The 16,952-nt window shown below is 41.3% G+C and overlaps 1 protein-coding gene across 6 annotated transcripts in view; it reads right to left on the reverse strand.

Annotated features, from left to right (window-relative positions):
- The window catches only part of OSBPL6 (oxysterol binding protein like 6), a 218,629-nt gene that overhangs the window by 144,452 nt on the left and 57,225 nt on the right, over positions 1–16,952 (reverse strand). The window contains exon 1 of one of the 6 annotated variants that reach the window (XM_039222478.1): positions 14,017–14,032. The exons of the other annotated variants lie outside the window; for them this stretch is intronic. The gene's annotated coding sequence lies outside the window, so the exon portion shown is untranslated. Of the gene's footprint in view, positions 1–14,016; positions 14,033–16,952 lie in introns of those variants that run through there. 6 annotated transcript variants of the gene reach the window in all.

Consider the following 16,952-nt stretch of genomic DNA (forward strand, 5'->3'; position numbering starts at 1 on the left):
TCATTTATTTTATTTATTGAAACTGCCCATTTCTTATTGCTTTGCTATGGTACACACTGTAGCAAAAGTACTGGTCATTTCCAGAAGAATCAAGGCTTCAAGCTAAAACTCCCATCCCAGCTAGCACCCTGTTTGTAAAACCTTCACCATTAAACTTAGGCTCTGAGTTTATATTTCCCCCCAGTTTATATTGCCCCCAGATGGTTCAAAATAAAATACAGGACCATCCAGTTAAATCTGGAGGTTGAATAAATACGAAATCTTTTAGTATAAATACGTCTCAAAAAATACTGCATTTTTATAATAAACTTTTATACTAAAAAACCTATTCTGTGTTTAACTGAAATCCAAATTTAATTTGGTGTCCTATATTTTTATTTACTAAATATGGCAACTCGCAGCCCCACCTCCACCATGATGCTGAGTAAAATCGACATGCACATAAAGGACACACTAAATGTTATAGGCACTTTTGATTTGCTGGCTCTGAATTTATCCCTTTAGAACATACAGCATGTAGCTAATGCAGCAAACTATGAGAATAAGTAGGATGACATTATTGGGATAACCTCCCTTTCTGCAACTGTGAAAAGTAAAGGGTTGTTGAACTAGATCTAAAATTCCATCAAACCACTGACTTATTAACAAACCTTCACCTGTATCAAAGTTAATCATCTGAAATTCTCATGTCTCCTGGAAGAAGTTTCCTCACCAAAACACAAAACAAAACAAAATAAAAAACCCCAACCAACACAATTTGTCATCCACTTGTTTTTTTTTTGTTTTCTTTTTTCGTTTGTTTGTTTTTAATATTTTATTTATTTCTAGGAGAGAGAGAGAGAGAGACAGCGTGAGCAGGGGAGGGTCAGAGAGAGAGGGAGGCTCTCTGGCAGTCAGCACAGAGCCCGACGCGGGGCTTGAACCCATGAACCGCGAGATCATGACCTAAGTGAAAGTTGGACGCTTAACCGACTAAGCCACCCTGGCGCCCCTGTCATCCACTTGTAATTGTCTTTCAAAACCATTTCCTGAAGGGCACCTGGGTGCTTCAGTCAGTTAAGCCTCTGACGTCAGCTCAGGTCAGGATCTCGCAGTTCATGAGTTTGAGCCCTATGTCAGGCTCTGTGCTGACAGCTCAGAGACTGGAGCCTGCTTCGGATTCTGTGTCTCCCTCTCTCTCTGCCCCTTCCCTACCTGCTCTCTCTCAAAAATAAATAAACATTAAAAAAAAAAAAAAAAGAAAAAAACAAAAGCATTTCCTGAACCTATATTCTCAAAACTCAGCAATAGTGACAATTTCTCCTGTGCAGTGGCCTGAATGTTCACCAATATTTGCCACCTTCTATTGATTCTGTCCACAGTCCACTCTCTCAGAGATGTTCAAGGTTGTAGAAACTAGTGGTCCCTCATACTGATCACTCCAGGGCCCATTATCACATGTAGTGATCCCTAATTTATTGCTTACCAAAAGGTCGTATTACTTTAGCAGAACATCCAAAACTATTCTAAGATGGAGTTGTGTCATGATCTTATCAAGGAGGGAACAGCAGACCTCTAATTCATGCTGACCAAAGACAACCTAGAAGTATTAACATTTATTGTAAGAAATGGGATAAGACTTATGTCCTTCTGTATACCTAAATTCGATTCCATTCAAATGGCCTCAAGTAACCCATGTTCCTATCTGTGATTATAGATGGCATTTAACTTAGTCCTCTGTGTTTAACAAAAACCACTGACCATATGAGAACAAAACTCTTCCATTTTTTGTTTCGCCCGAATCATCTTCCCTGCTTTAAATGTTTTGGTTTGAGTAATTCTGCTAATTACATTGGCAAACTGTGGCCCATGGGCCAAATCGTGCTCTCTGCTTATTTTGTAAGAAAAGTTTTGCGGGACTACAGCTTTGCCCATTTATTTATGTACTGTTTATGGCTGCTTTCACACCACAACAGCAGAGTTGAGTAGTTGGTGACAGACCATATGGTTCATGAGCCCCCAAATATTTACTATCTGGCCCTTTACAGAGTTTGTCAATCTCTGCTAATCCCTTGCATTCTCACAGTACCCAGGGAGCACTTTTGGTATAGGAGCTCATACGGCCAAGAGTAGTTCCAATAGGACTCTGTTCTTCAGCCTCACACATTCTTGAGGATCCGAAGGAGAAACCCACAAGCATGGCCATATGAGAAAGCACGTGACTTTCCGCTCCGAGTCCAGCATTTCACAACATGAAACTACACGACGACATGCACGCGCACAGGATGGTTGCTGCCAACATTGTTTGTGGTGTGATGAGGAAAATGCAGTAGGGCAGCAACACAGAAATTGTCTCCATTTGGTGCCAGCGCCTATGAAGGTACTGTCACTGTTGTAGGAATTTAGAATTTAAATCAACAGAGCTCTTCTGTGACTTCACTGCTTTAAGGCAGGAAGGGTATGTGATCAGAAAGGACAACTGCCTTCAAAACCGAAACTACTCTGAGCCTGAAAAGAGCCCTACGTAGATGCCTTGGAGGACAGATTGCCAGAATGACATATTATGGCCTTTGAGAGGCTCTTGCTGAATATCGCCTCCTCCGCAGTAATCAGGCATGAAGGGCCCCTTGTAATCTCCTTTCTGCTCCATGGAAAGCCCTTGTAAGCAGAAGCGGCGCACTCACAGTTAATGAAATTTTATGCCGTAGAAAATTAAACAGAGATATTCCTCTAGTTGAGAGGAGCGTGAAGGAAAAAAAAAACTCATAGTAACTGTTGCTAAGTTTGACTACACAATATTGACAGAGTAGATGGCTTCACAAATAGAAACTTTAAGAACTGGGACTAATTCAATCCTTTAACCCCTCTTAGGAATCACAATGGGTTCCTCCACTGGTATAGAAGCAGAACACTGGTTCTTTCTTCCATCCTTTGAATCTTACTCTTCCATCATCTACTCCCTACTAGAAACCCACACCTCTGGACAGGAGAGAGGCATCCCAGCTCATTTCACTTCCAGGTGCAGCCAGAGCTCAATATGTTTATGCCTTTTTAAATTCTAATATTTGATGAATGCCTACTATGTGCCAAGGATTGTGCTTAGGGTTGAGTTTCAAGGGTAAAAAAAGAGACACAGATGCAATGTTCCACAGGCATTGACAGGTGAGGGGATGGGGAGGAATGGGGGGCAGTTATCAGATAAATAATCCCACAGAGTGTCAGCTTATATTATAAATGAGTGTCATTCTAAGATTATGAGTCTATACATTGTGTTCAGCGCCATGAGGGTGAAGAGCAGGAGTCTGCAAATATAAAGGGAATCCTCATTCAGGATCTGAGAAAGCTGCTGTTCTGCAGAAGTAACATTTAAAATGAAACCAGGAGTGGGGCACCTGGGTGGCTCAGCCAGTTGAGCATCCAACTTTGGCTCAGGTCATGATCNTAACAATCTGACACAATCTTACAATTACAACAGTCTAACACATTCTAAATATAGATTTGATTTTTGTTGACTATGTATATACATACATCCATTTGAAAATTCCCCCATTTATTATTTCCATATAATTGAATAACTGAATTTATCCACGGCATTAAAATGAAGGTCTAAGCAGGGTGCCTGGGTGGCTCAGTCGGTTAAGCATCTGACTTTGGCTCAGGTCATGATTTCACGGTTTGTGGGTTCAAGCTCCACGTTGGGCTCTGTGCTGACAGCTAGCTCAGAGCCTGGAGCCTGTTTCAGATTCTGTGTCTCCCTCTCTCTCTGACCCTCCCCTGCTCATGCTCTCTCTCTCTCTCTCAGAAATAAAAATATTTAAAAAATAAAAGTAAAAATAAAATGAAACCAGGAGTAGGAGTCCTTCAGGTGAAGAATGGAGCTGAGGTGCATTTCAGGCAGAAGGAAGAGCAGGTGCTGGCACCCCAAGAGAGAGAAATTGTGGCCTAGTCAAGGGAGGTGAGAGTGAGGCTGGAAGAGAAGATGTGGCCTTCTAAGTCAAAGCAGGGGGTTTTGTTCATTTTAAGTATAACGGGAGGCTATTCACAGAGCAGTGAAGGATTAGATCTGTATATTTAAAAGACCACCTTGGGGATGCCTGGGTGGCTCAGTCTATTAAGTATCCAACTCTTGGTTTTGGCTCAGGTCATGATCCCACAGTTCACAAGCTCGAGCCCCATGTGGGGCTATGCACTGACAGCATGGAGCCTACTTGGGATTCTCTCTCTCCTTCTCTCTCTCTCCCCCTCCCTACTCCTGCTTGCTTGCTCTCTCTCTCTCTCTCAAAAACTAAACATAAAAAATAAAATAAAATAATAAAAGACGCGCCTGTGCATGAGGACTAGTACAAGGGTCAGGAATAGAAGTAGGGTTAGGAAAGGGTTGAGGAAGGAGGTGCCAGTGGCCTGGTTTGGCAGGGGTGGGGTGGGCGCACAGTAGTGTGCAGGACAGTGACATGATTCAAGCTATATTTGGAAAACAGGATCAACAGGAGATACTGACAAATAAAGGCGGAAGAGGTACCAAGGATGTCTCCCAATTTTCTGGTACGGGCTCCTGGGTAGACAGTGCACCATTTACCAAGATAAGAAACACTTTGGGAAGACCTTGTAGGGTAAAGCATCAAGAATTTCATTTCATAAACCACACAGCTTACCCATAAGGAACGAGCACAGTAAGATTTACCAGCTTCTATTAAGCTTCTATGCTCGGTTTCCATCACCTGTATAATGGGAATTAGGGCAAACCTATGTGGCTCTTGTGATGATAAAAAGGGCAAATGCATTTAAAACACTTGGCATGATTCCTGGCACACAGTAATGTAAAAACAAACAAACAAACAAAAACTTAGCAGCTAGGGCTTGTTTTTTGTTTTTGTTTTTGTTTGTTTTGTTTTGTTTTTGCACTGGAAGTTTGAAATGTCTTACCAGTGACCTCAGGCAAGATGTCCAGTAGACAGTTAGATAGCTCAGCTCTGCAGCTCACAACTCTCTCCTGCTGGGAGAGTAGGAGGGATGATAAATGTTCGGTGCTGCTATGAGATTATGAATCAAATACCTCATTACAGACTTTATAATAGCAGCTGGAGATTTACTTATAAGTTGACTAAAAAGGTCAGTATCTGGGTATCATCAGCATACACATGGCACCCAGAGTTACAGAAAATAGAGTAATGTGATGCAGAAGTGAACTCTTAAGGAGGAAAACAGAGGGGTCAAGGAATGAGCCTGTAGCGAGTTTCTTAACCACAAAACAAAGATGAAAAGTTAAAGGAAAGTAAATAGACATAAAAAGAGTCTGTATATTTTATTCTATTTCTCCAAGCAGAAAAATGGTAATCAATCTTAAAAAAGAGAGTAACTCCTTACATATCTATGTACAAGGATATATTTGTAAGAATATTCATCCACTGTAATGTTATAAAAGCAAAAATGACCTCAAGCAACCTAAATCAATAATAGTGGACTGATTAGGTACAGTATGGCACATCTATGTAAAGAAAAATTTATAGCAATAAATGTCATGCCACAGACAATTTACCGGAAAAATGTTCACGTTTTACTGGCATGCCAAGAAAGTAGGTTACAAACTAGTATGCACAATATACAATAGAAAAAAAAATCAGCAGAGCAAACAATACCAGAAAATCAATAACAATTGATTCTAGATAATGAGATTTTGGATGATTTCTTTCTTTGTACTTTTTTTCCCAAAATATCAGCATGCATAAATGTTAATTGTATAGACAGAAAAGGAAACAAAGTAGAGAACTCTCATTTCTCCCTCCAAAATACCTGACGCTTTTCGTCCTCAAATCTCCAAACGAAATGCTCATGACAAACCCTAAGACTGAAGTCTTGATACAAATGTCTCCATCGTCGCCTCACAGTAAAAGGCACCTGTCACTGCTACACCCATGGAGAGCGGTGTTAACTGATCCTTCCATAATGAAACAGAACTGTTCCCCACGAGTGGCCGTGCTTTTCTAAGCCCAAAACTACCAACATCACAGTTACAAAATAGATAACATTCTATGCATCAAGAAACAATCGGGGAAAATTTCATTTCATTGTAGAAAGATAAACCCACACAAACTTGTGGCTTCCAAGTGGCTTCCAGTCTGTACATATTTACATACCATCACAGCTACCACCAAACCTGAAATTTCTGTGAAAGAAACATTAAATATTTTCAGAGGACCTTTACTTCCCACAAGATTTTAAAAATCTATCAAGAAAGTTTATATCGTCTCTCTGCTAAAAAATAAATAAACTTTATAATAGCAGATTAAACTTCCTCTGATGTAAGCAAAAGAAGAAATTCCCCTTAAATCCTGGTTCTTGGCATCTGTGCAATCTTGTCCAAGTTTCTTAGATTTTCTGAGTCTCAGTTTTCTTCCCTAAGAGTAGGAGGGAGGGCGCCAAGGTGGTTCAGTGGGTTGAACTTTCTACTTCGGCTCAGGTCAGGATCTCTCGGTTGGGTTTGTAAGTTCAAGCCCCACATCAGGCTCCCCAATGTCGGCATGGAGCCCACTTCGGATCCTACATCCCCCTCTCTCTCTCTGGAACTCCCCGGCTTGCTTGCTTTCTCTCAAAAATAAACAAACATTTTTAAAAAATTAAATAAATAAAAGTGGGGGAATGTAACTTTCCCTGAGGAGCTTTCCAGTTTGGAGGACCATGGTGGCTACATGGATCCCAATCTCTCTACACCTTCTTCCCAAAAGGCTACAAGATCAACAAGATGGCAACTCTCCTCACAAGACCCAAGCCAGTTGTTCTGATTAGGGACACAAATACCACACACTTCAAATTACCCCTAAGTGTCAAAGGAAATACCAATTTCCTAAAGCGCTTCTTCTGTTGCTGCAAACTTGTGAGTGTGAAGAGAGGCAACTATGAAAAGGAGATCAGGGGCACAGAGAGGGCTTTGAGGAAGCCCAGTCAAAACCACTCCCCCAAAAGGGGAAGTCCTGCACCAAATGTCCATATAGCACACACAGGCCTGAGACCTGAGAGTTCTCAGCACCAGCTCCCTGTAAGGAAAGGACTAGGTGAGAGAGACCACAGACTTCAGAGAAGTGTTGCTTCTAGGAGAAAAGGAACTAGAGGGAGAGGTGTAATGGCAGAGAAGGAGTAGAGAGCAAATAAGGATCCTGCCACACACCATCCACCACCACCTCTGACAGAAATGAGAGCTCCTAAACCAAGAAAAGCACCGCTAAAATGCTTAGGAATAGAACAGTGTCAGAACCAAACTAAACAGCTGCTGAACATTCTCCCCACTGAAAACCAGGAAGCAGAAGGAAACTCTAGCAATGCTCCAAACTGAATTAAATATCCTCACACAAGCACCTGGAGAATTGAAACACACCTAGAATCAGAAATACAAAAAATAACAACAGAAATGGATAAAGACAGAAAAGGAAGAAACATAAGGAGAGCTGACTAAATTTAAGAAAGAAAGTGAAGAAAAAAGACAGGACTTTTTTGTCAGAGCTGAAAAGTTATAAGGTGCCCAAGAGAAAACAGGCATGAGTTGAAATCTAATAGGGAACACGGAAGAAAAATCCAAAAACAACAGAAGTAAAGCACTGGACATGCATGATGAATGGTGAGGAGCTGTGTACACATCAGCACAGGGGCACGTCAGAGGAGATAAAGTTGATAAGCGAGGCTGGAACCAGATTCATTAATTCAATACACTTTTGAGTGTCTAAGCATGGGGGACACAGTTGCTGGTGGCTGTCAATGGGAATGGCTCTTGCCCTGTAAGGAAGACAAATGCAGAGTCAGGGACCTTCAGTAAGGAGAGTGATATAATCAGACTAAACTGTAAGGGTGGTAACTCTAGAAGCAGAATGGAAGACATTACAGAGTGTGGCCAGACTGGAAGGGAGGCTAATTAGCAGGCTATACTAAATAATTCTGAGATAAAAGCATCAAGGTTTCCTGATGACCCCATACGAAGAAGACACCAAGGCTTCTATTTTGGGAAACTAGGAAATGACTCTATAGCGGATGGAAAGAATTTCTGCTCCATGTTGGCCATGGGAGATATGATATAGAGACTGGGTGGGACCTTAGGAGGGGGCGGGAACTGGAGCTCTTTGGGGTGGTCATCTCTATGGTGGTGGGGTGGCTGCTGGACATTTAGAAATGGACCATGGGTAATTGAGTGCTCGTGTCCACGAGGACCATGTGACAACTCTGGGAGCTTCAATATTTAAGGGGCAGAAGTGGAGGAAGAGCACCGCAAGATCACAGCAGGAGGAACATGGCCAAAAGAGAAGGTGCTCAAAAGCCACCAGAGGAGACATTCCAGAAATGGCAGCTGGTCCCCAGATGCAGACTGTACGGAGACCAGAGAGAATGAGGGATGAAAAACAGGAACTTCAGACACCACTGGTGATCCTACTGACAAACAGTTTGAGGTTGAGGAGCGAATGGCATTCATAAAGGAGGATTAGGAAGTGGTGAAGGAAAGAAAAACACCACAAAAGGGAAGCTGGATAAAGGGAAAAACTGGAAGTAGAAAGGTGAGGGCCAGTGGCAACATCAAAACTGCAGAAACACCAAGAAGAAAAGACAAGTGATGGAGCGAGAGAGAAAGGAGCCACGGTCTGAGTGGAGGCTGCAAAGTTAGCTTTCAGGGTGTCTTCCAAACCGGTGACAGCGAAGAGCACAGACACTGTGTGGAGATCCCACGTAGGCCAGCATCTCAGTGGCAACATGAATGGCTTTTCCTTCTTTGAATCCCCCTAGGGTGTGCATGGAATTCAAGGCTGGAGGCTTAGAGCCTAAGACATGGCTGTGTGCACCAGTTCTGACACTCCCCACTTTTTCCCCCGGGAACAAACACATCCTAACTTATCCAAACCTGTTTTCCCATCAGTAAATTAGGTATAACAATACCTGTCACACACGCCCTAACCTACTTCATAGTGTCAGTGTGAGGTCCCCAAACATGTTGTTTGTGTGGATGCACCCTGAAGACAGAACAGCCCTGTGCATCAATTATTGGATCTAATTATTCCATATACACTTCTTGTTTCTTGCTAAAGGTAGTATTTGCTTATCCTGTGTGCATCCCACACAGGGTCTGACACACTATTTTGTACAGGTGTTTATTACACACTGCCTTGAACTAAGAACCACCCTTCTCTTCATGAAGGGCATGTGGCTGAACTGTTCTGTGTCCCACACCACTGCACAGTGAAACCACCATCTCTAAACCTGGGGAAGGTTCCCAGCCTGCATCTTTAGCAAGGACTCTTAGCACTGTGAAACAGAGCTCAACTACATACACTTTGTAACCGCATTTTCAAATTAGCAGAAGTGCAATTATGAAAAGGTTGCCATATGTTACAGTCAATGATTTTTTTAATTAAGAAGAAAACAGTAAGATACCATGTTCCAAGTGCACTTAGCCACTGCATCTAGAAAAGGTATCTAGAGAAAATCAACCACCACGTCCTAGCCTAGTGAGGAGGCAGAGACTCCCCACACGGCTCTCACGTGGATCTACAGAAACCCACTCGCAGCGGGAGACAAGCTTGAGTTCTGTTGAATCATCAAGTAAGAAGCTGCAGCAGTCAGATCCATCATGTCACTTCCCATTTGCATCCCTGTTACCTCTGAAACAGAGCATACTCTGGAAAAGTACATTTTAATATGGCTGATACAGCCTTAGCTACCATTCAATCAAGATCTTTTTATTATAGAGATAATATTGTATCTGTAACTTAGCACTCTGGTGGGGGGGGCATAGTACACGTAGAGAAAATGTGGTTTTTTTCACTACCAAAGAAGGAAATTATATTTGCTGTACTACATAGTACAGTAAGGTTCATACATTTTAAACGACCTCGGCAAGTTCTTTTTTTCCATTTGAGGCAAGTCTCAGTAGTGATTTAAAATTAAATTGTTAACCAAGTGTCAGGAAACATGAAATAAGTATAAGCAGTAGTCTCCCTCTGAATAGCAAACACCAGGATATTCAGAACCACGTGAAAGTAGCACAAAGACAGACACATACACCAATGGAACAGAACTGAGAACTCAGAAGTGGACCCAAAAGTATACAGCCAACTAATCTTTGACAAAGCAGGAAAGAATATCCAATGGAAAAAAGACAGCCTTTTTAACAGATGGTGATGGAAGAAATGGACAGCAACATGCAGAAGAATGAAACTAGATCATTTTCTCACACCATGCACAAAAATAAACTCAAAATGGATAAAGGACCTGAACATGAGACAGGAAACTATCAACACCCTAGAGGAGAAAGCAGGAAACAACCTCCTTGACCTCCACCGCAGCAAGTTCTTACTTGACACATCCCCAAAGACAAGGGAATCAAGAGCAAAAATAAACGATTGGGACCTCATCAAGATTAAAAGCTTCTGCACAGCCAAGGAAACAACCCACAAATCTAAAAGGCAACCGACGGAATGGGAAAAGATAGTTGCAAATGACATATCAGATAAAGGGTTAATATCCAAAATCTATAAGGAACTCACCAAACTCCACACCCGAAAAACAAACAACCCAGTGAAGAAATGGGCAGAAGAGATGAACAGACACTTCTCCAAAGAAGACATCCAGATGGCCAACAGACACATGAAACAATGCTCAGCATCCCTCCTCATCAGGGAAATACAAATCAAAACCACGCTGAGATACCACTTCACGCCAGTCAGAGTGGCTAAAATGAGCAAATCAGAGAACTCTAGATGCTGGCAAGGATGTGGAGAAATGGGTACCCTCCTCCACTGTTGGTGGGAATGTAAACTGGTGCAGCCCCTCTGGAAAACAGTGTGGAGGTTCCTCAGAAAAATAACAATAGAACTCCCCTAGGACCCAGCAATAGCACTGCTAGGAATTTACCCAAGGGATACAGAAATGCTGAGGCATAGGAGCACATGTACCCCAATGTCCATAGCAGCACTCTCCACAATAGCTAAAACATGGAAAGAGCCTAAGTGTCCATCAACAGATGAATGGATCAAGAAGATGTGGTTTATCTATACCATGGAATACTACATGGCAATGAGAAACAATGAAATCTGGCCATGTGTAGCAACATGGATGGACCTTGAGGGTGTTATGCTTAGCGAAATAAGTCAGGCAGAGAAAGACAAATATCACATGTTTGCACATATAGGAGGATTAGGAGGAACTTAACTGAGGATCATGGGGGAGAAGAAGTGGGGAAATGGTGGGGGAGAGGAGGAGAGGCAAACCATGAGAGACTCTTGAATGCTGAGAAACAAACTGAGGACTGATGGATGTGGGGGGGAGGGGGGAGATAGGCATGGAGGAGGACACTTGTGGGGATGAGCACTGGGTGTTATATGGAAACCAATTTGACAATAAACTATTTGTAAAAAAAAAAAAAAAGAATCACGTGAAAGTATAAAAGCATATAGTAGTAGCAGCATTTTTGTACACCTTCAATTCAAGAAAGCTATCTACTACCTTTTTACACAAGGGGAAAATGTTAGGACGGTGATATTATTACTCTCTCATAAGAAGACACTCATTTGTTCGTTCATGCAATACCCTGAGCCCCTATCAAAGTGCTCAGAGCTGGGAATGTGTGTTAAAACAGACTTATCCTTGCTCTTACGGACCTACGGTCTAATGAGAGAGACCAAAATAAATGAACAAATAAATAAACAAACAAACAACTAAGCATATAATTATAAATCTTAAATGATACAAGGAAAAAAGTTATATTACTATAAAAAAATAAGAGAGGGACCTAACTTAACTTGAAAGGAGGAGACAGCTTCTAAGAGGAACTAGGATTTAAGCTAACACCAAGGCCAAAGAGGGAGAGGATCCTCCAGACAGATCCTCCAAACAGCATGTGCAAAGGGTCTGAGGCAAGAAAGTTAGATATACTAAGGACCTGAAAAAGACGAGTGGCGTTTGAGTGGAGTGTACGAAGGAGAGGAAGACATGAAATGACGTGGTGGTTGTAGACAAGAGCCAGATAATTTGGAGTCAAATGAAAGATTGGGGTTTTGTTTTGTTTTCTATGAAGAGGGTGAGTTTGGGATGTACTTTGGAGATGGATGGATAGGACTGTTCAATACAGGTGGGGAGTGCGGGAAGAGTGTAGGGGATAGGGTGTCAGAGTAATCCTGTCTCTGGCTGGAGCAAGTGACTGAATGGAGGTCTCATATAAAGACAGGAACACAGAGGGAGGCAGAAGCTTAGCTGCTAAGTAGGGGATCAAAAGATTGGTTTTGACCAAAATGTTAACAAGTTAAAGATGTCTTTGAGACCTCCAGATGGGAAAGTCAAGTAAGTGGTGGGATTAAATGAAACAGAAATGTAATGCATGTGCCATTTCACTCTTGGTAATCTAGATTAGCAGCTCAACTGGGTAAAGGTTGTCCAGCCTTCTTTGAACAAGTCATTCCCACCTTATTTGTCTCTGAATACAGTCCATTCCCATGTCAACGAGCAGGCCAATGATAGGGGAAAATAGATCATTCCTAAGAACTGTAAACAGTGCTCATTCTCAGTTATAGCAATTTACATTCTGAGAAAGCAGAGAAGTCTTGTAACAAACTCAGAACAGAGAGTTATAGGGTTTTTTTTAATTTTTTAAATATTTATTTATTTTCAAGAGAGGGAGAGAGAGCATGAGTGGGGGAGGGGTAGAGAGAGAGGGAGACACAGAATCTAAAGCAGGCTCCAGGATACAGCCCCTCTGGAAAACAGTGTGGAGGTTCCTCAGGAAACTAACTATAGAACTCCCCTATGACCCAGCAATAGCACTGCTAGGAATTTACCCAAGGGATACAGAAATGCTGATGCATAGGAGCACATGTACCCCAATGTCCATAGCAGCACTCTCCACAATAGCTAAAACATGGAAAGAGCCTAAGTGTCCATCAACAGATGAATGGATCAAGAAGATGTGGTTTCTCTATACCATGGAATACTACATGGCAATGAGAAACAATGAAATCTGGCCATGTGTAGCAACATGGATGGACCTTGAGGATGTTATGCTGAGTGAAATAAGTCAGGCAGAGAAGGACAAATATCATATGTTTGCACGTATAGGAGGATTAGGAGGAACTTGACGGAGGAACAAGGGGGAGAAGAAGGGCGGAAATGGTGGGGGAAAGAGAGAGAGGCAAACCATGAGAGACTCTTGAATGCTGACAAAAACTGAGGACTGATGGATGTGGGGGGGAGGGGGGATGGGCATGGAGGAGGGCACTTGTGGGGATGAGCACTGAGTGTTATGTGGAAACTAATTTGACAATCAACTACTTGTAAAAAAAAATAATAATAAAAATAAAATAAATAAATAAATAAAATTTAATTCCTAAAAAAAAATAAATAAATAGAGCAGGCTCCAGGCTCTGAGCTGTCAGCACAGAGCCTGACATGGGACTCGAAAAGACTGCGAGATGATGATCTGAGCCAAAGTCAGATGCCCAACCAACTGAGCCACCTAGGTGCCCCCAGAGTGTTATAGGTTTTATAAACTTTTATATATGTAATCAATTTCATATATCTTATACATTTATATGAATATATTAATAACATACATCAAAATACATATGAAGATAATTTCAATAATATTCTTATATAAGTAAATTTCACATAAGAAAATACATGTGTATTTTTGAAGACTTTCTTTGGTTCATATATCATGCATATTGTTTCACAGCTATCATAATAAAAGCTAAAAATTATCATTTTTTAATATTTAAGAAAAGACTTCGATTAAATGAGCTCGTCTACTATTTCTTTGATAAAAACTTACAGCATCAATACCCTACTCACATTTTGGTCAACTTGTAGTATTTTGAAAAGCACTGCAAGATGGTATAAAATCACTTATTATATCAAGCACTGATTCATGGCTTCAGGTTTAAGGGTCTCCCTAATCCATATCTGATCCCTGGGCTGACTTCTGTCTTTTAACCAAATTGCTATGATTCAAAATTCTCTGTTCATTCAAAATTTTCACTAATTTCCTAAGAGCAAAAACTGCAGAAGCAGGCTCACCACGCTCGACTTCTGGCAGGGCGGCATTTAACACGGCGAGACGGCCAAATAAAAAGATGACGTCATCCACATCTGCTGATTCACGCAGAAAGGGGGGAATTAGGAGGAGCAGACAGGGAAGCCAGAAGTGATAGGGGAATTGTGATTACATTTTACTGGAAAGTAGGCTGCTGAGCTAGACAGATGCTCAAAAAGGTTACTGGTAGCCAATGAAGAAAGAAAGGAAAGGGGAGGTATTTTGTGAAATGAGATTAGAAGAGTCAAATAGTGTTGGTTAAGCAGGCAAGCAAAAGGCAGTCTTAGCTGTGAAAGACTGAGACCAAGCATTCCTGTTTCTCTGAGTGCACATTTCCCACCTCTAACCCACTTAAAAACATAGCTCCTCAGTCACATGTTCAGAAGATATACTTTAAAAACATCTTAAGCCCACTTTTGTCCAAGCAATTGGGCTAACTAGGTGCAACTCTATAAGACATCTTTTTAAAGTCACAAAATAAAAATGTTTAAATGGCCAATACATAGTATGCGTAAGGGAAAATGTCTAAGAGTAAAAAGTGTATCTGTGCAATATGTGTTGAACTGCCTTAAATATAAACTACCATGAATAACCATCCATGCAGAAAGCCATTAGGACATTTAAGGCACCAGATAAAAATAAATTAAGTAGTTACTCATAGGCCATGCCCACTTTCATAGAACTAAATCCCTGAAATGAAGAAAAGCAAAAAGTGATTGTAATCCATTGTCACATCATTTATTCAAAAAGTGTTCTTTGAGCGCCTACTATGTTGTATTAGGAACTATGTGAGACACAGTGAGTAAGGTAATCAGTTACTGAACCCAAATGAGGACACTGCCTGACAAATATAAATGGGCCCATAGGGACAATTACGAATGACAGTGGTATAGAAATAATAATACAGTTACTGGGGTATCTGGGTGGTTGTCAGTTAAGCCTCCAACTGTGGCTCAGGTCATGATGTCATGGCTCATGAGTTTGAGCAACACGTCAGACTCTGTGCTGACAGCTCAGAGCCTAGAGTCTGTTACGGATTCTGTGTCCCTCTCTCACTCTGCCCTTCCTCTGCTCATGCTCTGTCTGTCTGTCTGTCTCTCTCCCAAGATTAAACATTAAAGGGGTGCCTGGGTGGCTTAGTCAGTTGGACATCCAACTTCGGCTCAGGTCATGATCTCACAGTTTTGTGAGTTCGAGCCCTGCGTTGGGCTCTGTGCTGACAGCTGGGAGACTGGAGCCTGCTTCAGATTCTGTGTCTCCTTCTCTCTCTGCCCCTTCCCTACTTGTGCTCTATCTCTCAAAAATAAATAAATGTAAAAAAAATTTTTTTTAAGAATAAACATTAAAAAATAAAAATAACAAAAATAATAACAATATCAACACTGACTTTTAAGTAATTATTATGTGACTGGCTCTCTGCTAAATACTTTTTTATTCCTTCATAGTTTATTGTCAAGTTGGTTTCCATATAACACCCAGTCCTCATCCCAACAAGTGCCCTCCTTCATGCACATCACCCACCTTCCCCTCTCCCCCACCCCCATCAGCCCTCAGTTTGTTCTCAGCATTTGAGAGTCTCTCATGGTTTGCCTCCCTCCCTCTCCTCAACTATTTTTTCCCTTCTCCTCCCCCATGGTCCTCCATTAAGTTTCTCCTAATCCACCTATAAGTGAAAATATATGGTATCTGTCTTTCTCTGCCTGACTTATTTCGCTCAGCATCACACCCTCAAGTTCCATCCACGGTGCTACAAATGGCCAGATTTCATTCTTTCTCATTGCCATGTAGTATTCCATTGTATAGATAAACCACATCTTCTTGATCCATTTATCAGTTGATGGACATTTAGGCTCTTTCCATGATTTGGCTGTCGTTGAGAGTGCAGCTATGAACAATGGGGTACGTGTGCCCCTATGCATCAGCACTCCTGTGTCCCTTGGGTAAATTCCTTCTGCTAAACACTTTTTAAATTATTGGTTTTAATTGCGGTTAAAGACACGTAACATAAAATTTGCCATCTAAATCATTCTTAATTATATGGTACAATGGTCTTAAGTACATTTACACTTTGAGTAATCATTACTACCTACCACCTCCTCTTTTCATGTTGAAAAACTGAAATTCTGTACCCATTAAATGATATCTCTCCCATTCCCTTCTCTCCTGAACCCCTAACAACCACCATACTACTTAAGAATTATGATTTCAGGGTCGCCTGGGTGGCTTAGTCAGTTAAGCATCTGACTTTTGATTTTGGCTCAGGTCATGAAATCATGGTTTGTGGGATCAAGCCCCACAACGGGTTCTGCACTGGTAGCACAAAGCCTACTTGGGATTCTTTCTCTCTCTCTCTCTCTCTCTCTCTGTCCCTCCCCAACTCATCCTATCTCTGTCTCTTTCTCAAAGTAAATAAATTTTTAAAAAAGAATTATGATTTCATAAGTATAGCCAATAGTATACTTCTTCTATTTGAACCACATGTTTGTGGGGTATCTTTAACAACTAAACATTGAAATCAAGAATCTAAATAAACTGTACTTAGACTTCTGTATAACAAAGTATTAAATCTTGATTTTAAATCAAGATTTTAAATGGAAGTATATTCAGTTATTAATATTTTAAAGAACAAAACAGGTTTGGGATGTCTGGATGGCTCAGTTGGTTAAGCATCTGACTTCAGCTCAGGTCATGATCTCGCATTCTGTGGGTTCGAGACCCATGTCGGACTCTGTGCTGAGAGTGTGGAACCTGCTTGGGATTCTCTCTCTCTCTCTTTCTCTATCTCTCTCCCCCTCCCTCCCTCCCTGCCTCCCTCTCTCTGCCCCTCCCTGACTTGTGCTTTCTTGCTGTCTCAAAATAAATAAATAAGTTTTAAAAAAAGAACAAAATGGTTTACTGTAAGATTTTAAGTTTTAACTTC

Source organism: Hyaena hyaena, unplaced genomic scaffold (genome assembly GCF_003009895.1).
Source record: "Hyaena hyaena isolate Hyena2069 unplaced genomic scaffold, ASM300989v1 scaffold_1137, whole genome shotgun sequence".
NCBI lineage: Eukaryota > Metazoa > Chordata > Mammalia > Carnivora > Hyaenidae > Hyaena > Hyaena hyaena.